The sequence below is a fragment of the Botryllus schlosseri genome, chromosome 7 (assembly GCF_051294905.1).
Source record: "Botryllus schlosseri isolate E-star chromosome 7, Bs_hap1, whole genome shotgun sequence".
NCBI lineage: Eukaryota > Metazoa > Chordata > Ascidiacea > Stolidobranchia > Styelidae > Botryllus > Botryllus schlosseri.
The window spans coordinates 27,846,059-27,861,980 of NC_137242.1; the positions used below are offsets into that span (position 1 = coordinate 27,846,059).

Here is a 15,922-nt window from a genome sequence, read left to right on the forward strand (position 1 = left end):
CCATACTTTATCCACCGACAATTGCCCGTGTTCCCACTTGACTGGATGAGGATCAATTTGGCGACATGTGTCAATTCACCATTCAACATTTCCACAACTAGTTTTGGGCCCTTCACTGGCACGCCCAATTGCTTACACACATCTTCTCGAACCACTGATCTCTGGCAACCACTATCAACGAGAGCTTCTACAGATAGTCCAAATATTTTTACAGAAATGATTGGCAGCACCTTTTTCCTCATTGTCGGTGGCTGGGGAACCCATCCGATGCTGACCGTTCCCCATTGCCGTTTCCCTGATTGATTGGCCGTGCAGCACCGTTCTTGCAGAACCGAGCTATATGACCAGGGTTACCACATTCAAAACACTCTATTGGCGGCTGTCCACGGCCATAACTCCGTCTCCATTTATCCCTAGTTGGGCACTCGCGTGCTATATGTCCGTCTTTCCCACAAGCGAAGCACTCAAAAGTCTTCCTTTTATATGTGCCAGCCGCACAGAGCATACCAACAGGCACCCTGGTGGGCAAGATCATTCTAGCTCGTATCACCAATTCACCAATTTTCAGTTTCTCAATTTCAGCAAAAGATTTTAGCTGGCATGCCACATCGATCGGAAGCCCCGTCACAAAAGCGCACTTTACCATCGGTTCCGAAGCATCAGGATCCATACCCACAAGAGCAGCTAGTCTCTGGAGGTCAGCTGGGAAAACATCAACACTCTCACCTTCTTGAAGAGTCCTGCGCTGAAACTGGCCGTACGTATCGTAACAATTGACGCCAAACGCTGCCAAGGGAGCGGCCTTTACTTTATTGTACTGCTTTTTATCCTCGTCACTTAATTGTCTATATACTGAGAACGCCGCAGTGTCCAACAGTAGAGGAACATATTCTTCTGGCTTGTAACCTCGCAGTTTCACAACAGTCTCAAATTTATCCAGCCACACAGCTACATCCCCCGAAGTAGCGAAGTCCACATACAAAGGCATAAGGTCCGTTATCCTCACCGTCGACATACTGCCGCGATACCTTGTAGATAGTAATTGTATTAACAGAATTAGTACAGGCAAACTTAGTCCGACATACCACCGCCGCCGCTCTCACGTTCTCCCCCGCACCAGTGCCTCTCGCAGGTCACGGTGCACATACAATGCATGCAAACCACACATACTAAGTAATGGCGTCACTGTTTACTATACTTGATATTCAACACCACTTCACCAGAGATCCGTATACCCGTAACGTTATCAGGCAGGTCATCGACACAACGTATACCTGAAAGGGTGGTATCACCAGAGATCCCATGATAAACAATGGTACATCACCAGAGATCTCGTAAGAAACAATGGCAAATCACCAGAGATCCCGTAAAAATACATGGCACATCATGAGCGATAGGGGGTCTGAAAGGGTACCATCACCAACACGAGTTTTCACGGCACATCACCGACGCAACCTATACCCGAAAGGGTACCATCACCAGAGATCCCATAAGAACACATGGCACCTCACCAGCGGAAGGGGGGTCAAAAGGGTGCCATCACCAACACGAGTTTCGCGGCACCTCACCAGCGGGCCCATAAGAACCCCATAGCCGTTCGCGACCGATCTATACTACTACTGGCGCACACTACGAATTTCATATCTTAGTGCTACCAATACGTCACGGATGTTCAATTTTGGCGTAGCAGTTGATTGACATGTATGGCTCTTTGGGATTAGCAATTGAAAATATTGGGCCAATATGGCTCTTTGGTCGAAAAAGGTTCCCGACCACTGGTCTATATTGTGTACTTTCGTTCTTGCATCATGGGGGAAACACATTTCAAAACCTCGTATGAGTTCTATCGAGATATGTTCACAGTAATCGCCCTCCTCCATGTCTGTATATTTTCCCTCGCCAACATTAGTTCGAGTCAGATATGGGGTGATTACTTTATGAATGTAATCGATTGCGATTACGATTACTTCGGAATCACGCGATTACGATTACGATTACGATTACAGCAAAATCAGGAAGTAGTCGATTACGATTACGATTACATTGAAAAAGTAATCACGATTACTCACGATTACATTTGTTTAGCTTAGGACTATAATCTTAAATGATATATGGGAAGACAATACAAGGACTGCGATGAAAAGGCTTAATGAGATATCAACTTTCTTCATCATGCGTCATTTGCTTATTACGTCATAATATATCAATTGCCCAACTTTATAGTGGATGATTTATCGCATCCAACGATTTGCATTGTTGCCAGGTCTTTACATGCCGCGCCCAAAATTCCTTAATAGAGTGGGTGCGTGCTCGAAGGGGACTCAAAAGTATTTCGTAAACCAACATATATTATAGAGCATTTTCGAGAATTTAAATAATTCTTGTAAATGTTTTCCGAGCTTTGCGATTCAAATATATCTCTAGTACAGGGGTCACCAACGCGGACCAAATGAGTCGCCCGCGGTCGCTGTAGTAGTGGTGGCTTTTGGGGTGGGCAAGGTGGGCGGTCGCCAGGGGTGCTGGCCGAAGGGCTCCCCTATTTGAGTTATGCGCTTTTTTCAAGGATAATAACGAATAAACATGGAAATCCGTGTAAGGCAAGAATAGGATTCCGTATAGATGTGTCAATCATCATCAAATCTTGCATTTGCTAGAAAAGTACCATATCCCGATAATCATCACGTCTCTGCATGCGGTAGAATTACTTAGTTTTAATGTCGTGTATCTTTGCACACATGAAAAAATAGACATGGACGAATCCAGCACCTGGCCAAACCTTGATAGATAGATAATAATAACAGATGCGAAAGAGGGGTCTGGGGGGCGACGTCCCCCATAAGTTACGGAGAGATTCTTATAGGGGGCCCCCGGTAAGTCTCGCCCAGCCCCCCCCCACCCCGTTCGTATGGCCACCACTGCACTGTAGCAAATATCCAAATGAGAGATTTGATAGTTGAAGCTCGTTTCATATGAGCAGCAGTTGAACATGGGTCGGCCGACGCCAAGGAACATACGAACGCAGTCGCTCGGGGCATTGCTTGTCTTCGCCCAAGCGGCGGCTCAACGGGAATCTATATAGTTAATATTCCCGAGTCTAGACGCGGAGATCGGCTCTTCTGCGCGCACTGCAGCAACGCAACTGAGCTTGGAGGAGCTGGTGTGATTCCGTGCGAGTGAGCGTTTTTTTTTTCTTGGTAAGGGGCGGACACCCGGCCCAGTGCTCTGATTGTCTTACTCTAAGTGAAGAAATCCAACTGAACATGGATAAACGACGGGAGTACGTGGTAACCCGTCGGTCGTCGCAATAATCAGTACACACTACACAAGAAGTAGCTTTTTGTTTCAAAACAGGTGGTGACCCCTGCTCCAGTAGATAGCTGGGTTTTAAATGCATACCTCTTCCCCTCAAGAAAAAAACATGCATAGGCTATATTTTATGGAAACAAGCATTTCGTAGCCGGTCATTACCGCGCCACGATCCCACAACACACCAAAACATATAAGCAGTTTCGGCCAACACGCAACTCCACGGGATGTGATACCAAAGAAATCCCTTGGCCGAAACTTAGGGTATTCGTCCATTGTCAATAGCCGCGCTGAGTGGGCGGGACTAATAACTCCTGTCCTTCCAATCTGGTCCCACAATGCAAATGTCACCCGGCGCATCCGCAAAGGAATAAATCCATGACAATTTGTGTGTGCGTCTCACAAAAGATATTCTTTTAGTCTGCTACGTTTGGGCGAGTACAATATCTTGTGATTATATAACGGACTGGAGGTCGCGAATTAACAACATACAGTAATTATAACAACATACCAGATGCTATGAATATGAATTACGTGCCCCAGCTTTACAGGTAAATCTGACACTCGGGGCTCAGAGAGGTTATAAATGAATAGTAATATAATGCAATTACCAATATTATTGACGAAATTCACTTTTGAAAATTGACCAACGGTTGGTCAGGGTAATTGCTGTTTTGGCTGAATTGCTGATTCTAGCTACAACCCACGCTAACATGTCAGCATTGTCAGGCTATATAAGCGGGTGGTTATGGCGGCAGGTCCAAATGCTAAGTAACGAACTGTGAAATAACGATTGACGCCCGTTTCAAGTAGTTATATGAGAATAAGATATGGTTAACATAAAAATTCTGCCTTCAACTTAATACATATACAGCGAGCTGCTGTTACGAGAAACTGCAAGCAGCAATGTTAAACTGCGTTTAACGAAGCACAACCAAACATTAATACATAAGTTACTATTTGAAACTATAGGCAAAGTGGTGATCAATATCCTGCTGCGACGTAGCGGCTTCTGTAGTGTATTGATAACCTGATATACACCACGAGAGGTGTTCTTACAATCACACTACAATGTCCGTCGCATGTCTGTTTACTATGTGTGGATACTTGTTACGCAATGACGAGCGGAGCTAATACTTCTGACGTAATAATGAGTCAGTGGCGTTTGAAAACAGACATTTGTGCTAACGCTAACGTGGTATATTATATCATTCTTGTTCACGAATATTCAGTTTATGTCATAGTCCTTGTACAAACAAAAAGTAATCGTTCTTTCACAAACAAATCGATTAGATATGGGAAGTAGTCGATTACGATTACGATTACTTCGGATTTTTTTCGAATGTAATCGATTGCGATTACGATTACTTCAAAATGCTGTAATCGTCGTAATCGATTACGATTACTAATCGCGATTACCCCATGTCTGATCGTTACCAGTACCAGAATGCATTTCATATGGAGATGGAATTCAATTTGGAAATGTCCCAGCGACCATCATCGCAAATGATTAAATAGGAAACCGATTATAATATGACTTTACTATATAGCAGTGATTCCCAACCGCGGCCCTGAGGGCCGCATGCGGCCCCCAGCTACCCTTCTTGCGGCCCCCACAAAAATATTGAGAAATCGATTTATGAAAAAATATTATATAAAATACTCTTGCTTGGGTTTGAGTCTGGAGTTTTCAATTAAGATTGCAGGAAAGTTGTGAGTAGACTGCTAAGATTACGTCACTACTGTTTCAATGCAATGTACCCTGTGAGTAGACTGCTAAGATTACGTCACTACTGTTTCAATGCAATGTACCCTAACTTTCAAGTTGAACGGGCAGTACCTATAGATATAGGTATAGATATACGTATTGACAGGACCGTAACTGCCGCACCCCAATTGGGGGGAGCGAGCTCGAAGGGGGCCCAAAATTATTTAGTGAATTAGCATAAATTATAGATTATTTTATCAAATTTTATGCAACTTTTTCAAAGATTTTTCGCGCTGCGCGCGATTTCAAGTTTCCAAGTACCTTAATTATGGGGTACTCTGCGACCAAGATAAAATACACAAGATTTATAGAAGTGGGCATATCGGCGTTGGCCATTACCGCGCCACGACGCACGAAGACATATAAAGTTTTTCGCCATGTAACATGCGACTCTCAAGAAGTGTGCCAGAACGATCGGCAGCAAAAAAACCTTGGCAGAAAAGGACAGCCCTTACGCTGACCGAGAACTTCGTTATGTATATTCAAAATACAAATAGGTATAATTGACCATAGGCGCCTAAATGACTGGCGCCGAATGTTCCTGTCTTGGCAATCTGAACGTCACGAGACAAATAGGCTACCATCCCGCAGGGAATAATTATATGCCAGTGAAGAACTACCAATTTGAAATCGTGTGCATCTTTTAGTTTGGTATGTTTGGGCGATCCTATATTTCTTGATATAGCAGACTGGAGGTCATGAAATAACAAATAACATCATGTAACGACGTCGTACCAACGGGTCCGCCCGTCCGAATATGTTTAATTATTATTTACGGGCCCTACAGTTTCCAAGACACCTCACTCAGCTCTACCGATAAATCTGATTATATGGGCAGAGAGGACAAGTAATTGATAGCAATATATATGCAATTCCCGATCTTATTGACCAATTTTATTTTGAATTATCGAATATTTACGCGCTTCACGCTGGCTCAACTAAACCGGGATCCTGATTTCGTGACAGAAGCGCACAACCGGCACGGGGTTCCGGTTTATCACCCTATGCGAGCTCAAGACCTAAGTGTTTTGGGGGCCTGACGAAGTGCTGTTTCGTTCCTGCCAACGGGTATACGCCCGAAGATGTTTAATTATTATTGCGTGGTCCTACCTTTTCAAACACAACTCCCTCGGCTCAACCGGTCAATCTGATTACGTGAGCAGAGAGAGGATAAAAATTGATACCAATGTATATGCAATTCACGATTATATTGACCGATTCAATCATGAATTATAGAAATTTTTCGCGCTTTGCGCGAATAGTCGAGAGAAGCTGCCTAAAACGCACACCCGATTTACATGATAAATAGCGGTAAACAGCCACCTAGCCTGAGGGGGTCTGGGGGCTTCGAAGTTCTGTTTATCACCCTATGGGGGGCCAAGAGAAACGTTTTTTTGGGGGGGGCTGACGAAGTGCTGTTACGGCCCTGGGTATTGATAACTAATTTACGGATAGATGTGCAACAAATGACTCACGATTGAATACGCCGATATGCGTACTGCTTAGCCGGCAAAAAGCAGCATAATTGGTAGTCCTATAAGCTCGCGACCCAAGCGTCCGAATAATTTGATATGTCGGTGTTTATCGAAAGCAAGTGTTGCACTGATTCCAAAAATACGAATTGAAATCTCGCCCGGACAATAAAACTACTCCGAAATAGCCAGCAAAGGTTGATTGTTCTGAACAACGGGAGCGCGGCAACACAATGGCCAATGGCGTCAAGCAAATGATCGGAACAATGCCAATTTTCATATTTTGGTGACTATTTTGGGTTCCTTTCATTGCCTTAGTATTCGTGCGGCCCCGGCCGTACTCTGAAATTCTAAATTTGGCCCTGCCACCGAAAAAGGTTGGGAACCACTGATATAGATGAACAAACCTTGCTGTAGGAAAATATAAAAGAAGCATTTATTTCGGAAAACTACTCGGTCACATGTGAGAACCGTATGGAAAATCGACCCGTCTTCATTGACGAAAATCACAAGTTCAAATTATTTGATCACAGAAATTTTACGAGTAAAATTATTCCTGAGTTAAAAATAGTAGATACAGATAAGGGATAAAGGTAATGGGATCTACGCTATAAAATTATAACGCACGCTGTGAGGAATTGAGTACTCTAGCAACGGAAATTTAATTTCACTTCAGTGTGATAAACGGTCAATTTTAAACAGTTCAAATCATATTGACGAAGTAAAGCATGGTAGGGGTTTTAATGTTCGATGTTCGAGCAACCAACAGGGATCGCATTATAGCTAGAAAACTTTACTACATACGGAACCACCTTATTATTCGATGAAATAAACCAAATAACATTGATGGAAAATAAGGTTGGTTCCTGTGTGGGTGATATATGGGAAATCTAAGCTCCTCTATATGTGGATTTCTCATGTTTCAAGATGATTTGATTACAAAAACTCAACAAGTAAAACTCCCCCGAGTTCAAATTGATAGGTCCAATGAGAAGAGACTTATTGCAATCTACCTGGGATTGGTATGGTATAACCACGTATCTTTATGGATGAAAATCCCGCTTGGTTTCGATGTGGGTCACATGCTACTAACCCATTCCGTTTATCCATCCCACCTAACCACTTAAATTCCACTTGGATACCAAGTGGGCGTGCTAGCTGGGCACGTATCGGTTTACACCGATGGATGTTGGGTCAGGTGGAGTAAAAACGAAACGGAGTAAAACACGCTAGCTAGAAAATTGGAAATCTTATAGATGACTGAAATAGTCACAAGAGAAGATTCAAGCAAGCAGTGATGACTTATCTGTTCATCATCCAGACAACGAAGATGAAACTGTTGTCAAGGCTTCTCACTGGAATTTAAAAGCGAGAGAAGTCAAGCGTGTATATTCCACTGCTACTTTACGAATTCATGAGAAAGCTTCACGACTTCATGAGAAAGCTAGCTTCTTTGACGAGTGTTCCACAGAGTTATGCAAATCCATATGTCGAGCTCAACGGGGAAATAAAAGATTTGTCCGGGGGACGCTGGCCTTTTCGAGCCTTCTATATTCGTTGTATTCACCAGCAAACTCATACAGACTCCATAACATATAACTCCAAGCCAAAACGGCTTGCAAGAGTACGTTCAATAAATAATATAGCATCTGCTCGTTCAACAAAGAATATAGCATCTGCTATCTGCACTCATTCTAGTGAAAACCAACACTAATTTTATGGATCTTTGTCCGAAGACTATAGCTAACAATTAGTTGTGATGGGCAACATCGTCCATTTATTTGGAGTAGGAGTACTGATGAAAGCAAACGCAGGTATAATATCAAATATTTGGAACATATCTGTCATTTAATATTGACAAATGGTGTCAAGTTAGGTGAGAAAATTCACAAAAGAGACATCAAAAGCTGTTTCGTACAGGATTTTGATGAAGAAAGAATATATCTTTCAAGAGAGCCTATTGAAACTGCCCTTCATTTGTTACATAGTTCGGTATATGATAAGATGAAACTTGATGAATTTTCACTTCATCCACTTTTCTGGTCGCACAGGAATAAAGAGGATTTTATTGCTACTCTGTTCAACTCTGTTGGGAACAACGCAGGAGCCATGTCTGAACTTGACGATATGGTTACAAGAAAGATATTAAACAAGCACTGGACCAAAGTGCTGAAGAAGCTTACCCCACTAGAAAAGGATGCTGCAGAAGCAGAGATTCACTAAAAATGATTTTAGTAATCAAAAGCGAAGATTTGAAAATAAACCTAATGAAGAGCAGGGAGAAAAATTGTTTGGATATGGATATATTTGCTAAAATAGCTGATCCTGAAGCAAATATGTGTCAACAGTACAAGATTGAAAAAAAACGTGATAATTAAGGTAAGTAAAAAAAGAAGCTACGGATTGGGAGAAGACACTGGATGATCAGAATGCAAAATTTATTGATTGTCATCCTGTGCAATTGTGATGGGAAAATTAGTAGAAAAGTTACTCTTGTACGATTTGATGAGGTTCCTCAAAAATAGGAAAGTTCACTGTTGGGCAGTGAAGAACACACTGGAAAGGGCTATAAAGAGCTTGGAGGCTATTAGAATTTTTAAGAGGTTTCCAAAGTTACTGATTTTTTTTATACAGTCACAAGGATGCGTTCCCATACTACTACCAAAATGATGAACACTTGGGTAAAAAGGATGCCCCTTAACGTAATTTAGATTCAACTTGAATTATAATAGCCTGCATTTGGATGGTGTGTTTTAAATATTATGTAGTCATGAAAAATGGAGCATGATCATCGCAGAATCTCATCCAAGCCATGTATTTCTGCGTCTGACCATACAACGGCCTTGGAAACGTTGATAGGCAACTGTAGTTGCACAATTCTTAATATTCATGTAACTTCTCAGAGTCTACGATTTTAAAACTTCATTTGCTTATTTACGTAGTGGAAGTTACGATAAGCGAAATGCAATTGTAATGCGGCAGCGGTCCATAATATTATTTTCATTGATATGCACGTTTCGAAACTTTGTCGACTTCAAATAGATGTCGACCGGGATGGGTGAGTCATGATTCGCAATTTGAGATATAGACAGTGAGCGATGTTCTGTGGTATGCAATCAATTTGACGAATCGAAAGTAGGATTATTGTCATGGTTCTGGCAAAACTGTCAAAGTATGGAAAAAGTAGTTAAAACACATACCATACTTGAGAAATTTCCATACCATACCATATTTGCACTTTTCCATATTCCATACCGAAATTTCGTTCCATACCATACCATGCCCTGTACATAGGTGACGTTTTGAATGCTCTAGGGCAGTGGTTCCCAACCTGTGGTACGTGTGTGATTCACAATGACGACTGTTAAAACATGACTGGATGGTTTATTGTCAAGGTAACCTTTCCCATTCAGGGAAAGCACAAATACACGCAAGGAAATATTGGAAAAGACGCCTATGAATTTCTAGTTTCAAAGGGGATATGTACCATCATTGAATACAAATATAAAGCTCGACAATGACACTCTTCTTTGTCTGATCTATTAGGCTCTTGTCGTGGTGAAGTCTGTAAGGGTTGGAAGAATCAGTCATTTATGCTTGGCACTTGTCAAATTCTTACAGCATATGACTCTACCCGCAAGTGCTGTCAAAGTACCCGATGATGCCGCCTGTCAAAATGCCCAATGATGCCGCGGAAAGAGCCTAACTAAAATAAAGGTAAGCACAGACCATGCTGGTAGGACCAGCAAAAGTCCATTGCTTAGCATATCCCTAATGAAACTTAGATCATTACCGGCTGCATCATGACTAAGGCTTGAGTCAAACCAGACATGGATATAAAAAGAGAATGTACTGAAGCAGTGCGGCAGTTACACTTCTTCAGAGTTCCAATGTAAGCTACTCGGTCAGCCCACATATCTTGTGAGCAATGAGCATACAGGATTGTGTCCAGCATCCATATCGCATGGTGTGCAGCACCGGTTTGGCGATGACAAATATGCTTTTACCTCCACCCAGAAAAGCAGGATCACTTGGCGTATTCTCGAGCATATCAGGGATTTCTCGGATCTATACTTAGTTTTATGAGTTCACATTCATTCGGTCTTTCACCTCTGTCATGCCTCCAACAGGCTATTATTTTTGCTCTAAACCTATCGTTACCTATAACACTAGAACCTTTAATGACCAGGTGTCTCATTTTATTAATAAATCTTCCAACGTACAATGCGCTTACATAATCATTGCCGTGGCGAACTTCTTGAACTAGCAGAGCGCATAATCAGCAAGCCACTGCGGTCGTCGCGATCATTCACGCATAGCTGATTAACCAATCAATAGCACTGAGCTATAGAAACACTTGAGTGAGCTACTCGCGAGCAGCAGGATGTAAACAAAGAACAAGGCCGGGCAAGCTTACTATGAGCCCTAATGGAAAAAGGTTGAAAAATGAAGGTTTTAAGAAAAATTACGTTGAATTGGGGATGACTGGCTAGTATGTAGTTGTAGTTGCAACTTTTAGTCTAGGATGAACATGAATGGTGGCAAGTACGCATCAGCGTGCTGTGTCCAAATGCATGGAATTTTGACAACTTTTCGGATTAAGAGACGATTGTTTTATACTATACTATAGGATTGTGGTAATGCATATTTTGACGATTTCATAGGCCCCAGGTCTCAGGCCCCAGGTCTCGAGCGAAATTTTCAAGCATATCTCATGTTCAGAAATATATGCTATAAAATATAGCTGCTGCCACGCATCACAATTTTGGTGTATTGAATATGAAACTTCAAAGCTATTATGGAGATTCTATCGAATTTCTGGATTTGAGTGGAACAGCATCTTCTTCTAACACCGCGGAGAAAGCTACGAAGTATTTCATGGAGCGCTACGTACACGACTTAGGGACAAATATTGAAGAGACAATCCGCTCTTTGTGGAAGCAATATTCTGGTGAACAGCCAATGTTATCGCAACTTGCGGAAAAGTGAGATATCACACTCAATGGAAATACACATTCTCAGAAAATCCATTATTGATTCGTCTTGCACTTGTAAGACAGGGTGAGTAAGGAAAAAGAGATTTTGTCAGAGACTCCTGCAATAGATATTGTAACCATGATTTATTTTCACATTAGGCTCTGATATATGCTCTCATGCATATGCATTGATTAAGACAATCCAGCACCTGAAGCTACAAGGACTACATTGTGATTTGCATCAGCATCAGTGAGCTCGATCGTGATTGACAAGCAATATCTCGACCGTACTCGCAACCGATCAACTCCGGCCTCGAGGTAGATTTTGGTGTATCTGGTGTCTTCAGTTTTATAACACCTAGAGAATTGTTCATTCAACAAATTGGGCATCTAAATGAGCTATGCACACCACTGTTAATTTTCAATCTTGAATTAGTGTAAACAATTAGTCCATATTTGGTTAGTTGATACACAATGCTGCATAGTGTATCAACTGTGATCAGCTGTTCAATATGAATACGTTGTCTCGCCATCTTGTTGTTACGTTGTCTCGCCATCTTGTTGTGGAACAGTCTGGCTCAGGCTCAATGGTGAATCCCTTTTCTGCCATGATAGCATTTCCTGGTTCACCATAGCTGAACTCCATCATTTTCTCACATTTCTTGTCGAATACACATATTTCAATAATATTTCGATCTGAAATGGTCCCTGTGAACAGTTCCTGCACAAAAGTAAGTGCAGCACAATCCACCAATCCTTTCAAATTTGTATGTGATTTAGTGACAGTCAATAATCATTCTAGTTTTGAGAAATCATGAATGAATGCAAATGGTGCATTTTTAAGAACCACATATCTACATGGCCAAATCGAAATTTATATGAAGCAGTTACATATGGTTGACCCAATGGTTTAATACTATGCTTACAGCAACACTATAAATTTGACGTCAGTAGGATAAGTCGGGCAATTCAGAAATAATTTATTGTAGTCGAGCATAAAATTTCAGCTTCTTCGCATATTTTGACATTATGATGCTCCTCTGAGAACTGAACTTCACTAGCAATAATTGTCCGTCAATTTGTAATTTTCCTGGACGAGTTTCCTGTTTTGTGCTTCTACTTCTTCCAGAAATTTGATTTTCTTGCGTTTTATCCATCGATTTCCTCTTTCTGCAGCTTCATTATCAAGCCTGCACAAAATATATAATATGTTTATTTTACAGAGTAACACTGCTGTGCAGGCACCTATCAAGGCGTACTCGTCCGACTCATGCCACGAATCACCGCTACCAATTTCAACTATTCATCTCATTATTGAATATATTGCTCTCAACAATTTCAATCCATTAGACACCATCAAGCAGCAAAACTAGAGTGGAATAAAACGAGACACACACCAAGTCGATTGTGGCATCAAGTGTGACTGCATTTCAGATTGGACTCATTTTGAAACACAGAATTGTTTCTAAATGTTTCATCAAATTATGTCACGATTCAATATTTTTGGTACAATAATAGATATGTCATTTTATTAATAAAATGAGATTTCAGATGACTACAAGGAAGTCCACATGCCTTTATCCGGATTTTCCATTTTTCCATGCATGTTATTGGCTCTGGGAAAGGTACAAGCGCACACCAGGAACGGTCTGGGTAGCCATCTCCAAGTTACACAGGCTATTAGCACAGTGTTTATCCGGCATTTGTCCTGATTGATTCAATATACACGAGCTAGAACAAAAAATGACGATTTCAGCTGGGAACGGATCATATTGCCTAACATATATATCATATTAATATGATCATTGAATATGCAGACAAGTGTCCAGTGTAACAGTAATTTGCTAGATAATTATGCGGACTGTAGACTGTACTATATACGATTCCACAAATAGAACGCATAAGGCCAAACACGCATATTGAATACCCCTCATATCCTGACTCAAGATTAATCTAATACATGCTATTCGGTAAGACAATCCTTTAGTATACGACTAAGGATAATACAGCAATAGTTGCTCCATCCGAAAAGTTGTCAGAAATCCATTCATTTGGACATACCATGCTGATGAGTGCTTGCCACGATTCATGTATATTGTAGGTTAGAACACTGCAAATACATACTAGCTCTACGTTATTACCATTCACCAAAGCCAGCTATTCCCAATTCAATGTAATTTTGCTAAAAACCTTAATTTTTCAACCCTTTTCCATAAGCGCTCATAGTAAGCTTGCCCGGCCTTGTTCTTTGTTTACATCCTGTTGCAACCTGATTGGTTCGTGTCAAAGGTCGCTTCACGTAAGCGTCTATTTATAGATAACTAACCTACGGATAGATGAGCAGCTCATGCTTCACGGTTGACTGATGCGACAACCGGCAAATTTGTTGTCGCTTCTTAGCATGAGACGGCTGGTTGTCGGCCAGATGGACTGTTAAAAATGCAGGTATGTTTGGTGTGGAGAGGATATAGGGCAATCAGAACAGGTTATTTATTGATACAGTACATCTAGCCACTGCGCGGCTATCAAAGCATTAATATCAGTAGGATATTTGATGAGCAGAACCGGTACAGATGAAAAGTAATGATATTCACTCTATAATTATCAATGTATCAATTGGGTATTTCAATATTGACTTCAGCTGAGCCTTCCTTGTTGGAATGTTATGGTTCTCATAATTATAGATAGGTTTTGGTATATATTGAAGTAGAGAAGACGTTGTTATGAAGTCAACAAGTTTCTGTGCACTGATGCAGCTACCACACCAGGATTTGGATACGTTATGCAGGGATGCACCACTCTTCAATTTGTGACTTCTTGCACTAATCAGTTATTTTGGATTTGACGTGGAGAACTTGACCAATTTCAGATTGATATAATAAGCATTTTGTTCCTTCCCTATTGAATCTTGAACGCTTAGTATGCCCGCTAACACCTGTGCAATACCAGGATGTCACTGGTATAGGAGAAGTAATGAAAAACGCTCCCTCTTCACAATATGTAGGCCAGACTTGGCTAGGTCTGATGAAGAGCGGAGTCACAGAAGAGCTTTAACCCAATTCATATTGCATTGGCGGGATTCGACCAAAGGTGATAATATCCAACATCTACTGCATAAAGAAACGTAAGTTCAACTTATTTCACAGTGGTAGTATCAGCGGTGTCTCATAATTAGGGCGATTTTTCACCCGAAAATGAAAGATTTTGACCAAATTTTGAAGTAACGGTCCGGCGGCTATTTTAGGAGCTGAACCGGAACGTTGACCTATGTTCTGCTCATCAAATATCATACTGATATTAATGCTGTGATAGCCGCGCAGTGGCTAGATGTACTGTATCAATAAAGAACCTGTTCTGATTGCCATATATCCTCTCCACACCAAACATACCTGCATTTTTAACAGTCCATCTGGCCGACAACCAGCCGTCTCATGCTAAGAAGCGACAACAAATTGGCCGGTTGTCGCATCAGTCAACCGTGAAGCATGAGCTGCTCATCTATCCGTAGGTTAGAAATCTATAGTCTATTGCGCGATCAATGGCGGAGTTACACTTCATTTTGGACACGCGGTGGCGATAAAGATAACTCGACCCAAATAGTTTTTTTTGCTGTATGCTTTACAATGGGACTGGGCTTAACATGAACCTAATTTCGTCTCTTGACGTACAACGAGGATGGTGAAAGTATCCATATCAATATAAATAATCCGTATGGATTCAAATAGCTGTTAGCCATCGGTTAATACTACACCAGGTTGGACTGGATTCAACCAAGCCCCGAACGACTGCTATCTCCGGCTAAGCCAATTTGCGTGATCCCCGTGCGCAGATGCATAGTGGGTACACGGTTAAGAGATTTAGTACAGGGGCTTATGGAAAAGTGGTCAGTGTTTAAATATATTTGATTCGTGTTGGGTCTGTAGTATTTTATGCGTATAGATAGAGCTTTGAATGACTAATTATTCTAACACTCAGGATTTGTTTCAGCCCAATACCTCGTGTCAGTATATTGATATTCTGTGTAATTCGACATGTCTGAGGTGGTATAGTCTTTGCTGTGCCAGGGGTGAGTGCAGTAAAAGGCCGAAGATATCCAATGAGTCGTATGCAAGAAGTATTAGTGATGGCAGTAGTGATGAAAGTCGCTAGTAAAGCGTCGATACCCCAGAACTTTTCACCGGTAAGCGAATAACAGAATAAGCATAGCAGCCAGACATGTCCAGATTCACCACAGTTGTAATACATAGGTAATGGTTAATGTAATAGGCCTACATAGGTAATGGTAAAGTGATAGCAGAACATTTCGTTGCCGCTAAATGATTGAAATGACCAGACCAGACGACCAGCAGAAATCCGTGTCAACATATCAGCTATGTAATTTTCATCATCAATATCTGTAA

General features: G+C 41.4%; 3 long non-coding RNA genes across 3 annotated transcripts in view; 2 read left to right on the top strand and 1 right to left on the bottom strand.

Annotated features, from left to right (window-relative positions):
- Positions 1–2,315, top strand: part of LOC145442727 (uncharacterized) — a 309,441-nt gene extending 307,126 nt beyond the window's left edge. Inside the window, exon 2 of the long non-coding RNA XR_013916143.1 lies at positions 1,916–2,315. This is a non-coding gene — a long non-coding RNA (uncharacterized LOC145442727). The remainder of the gene's footprint in view (positions 1–1,915) is intronic.
- LOC145442726 (uncharacterized) overlaps positions 1–15,922 on the bottom strand; it is a 99,503-nt gene that overhangs the window by 66,950 nt on the left and 16,631 nt on the right. The gene's annotated exons all lie outside the window — the stretch shown is intronic.
- On the top strand, positions 11,261–13,007 carry LOC145443610 (uncharacterized). The gene is made up of 3 exons (XR_013916488.1): positions 11,261–11,607; positions 11,682–11,840; positions 12,746–13,007. It is a non-coding gene; the product is annotated as an uncharacterized LOC145443610 (long non-coding RNA).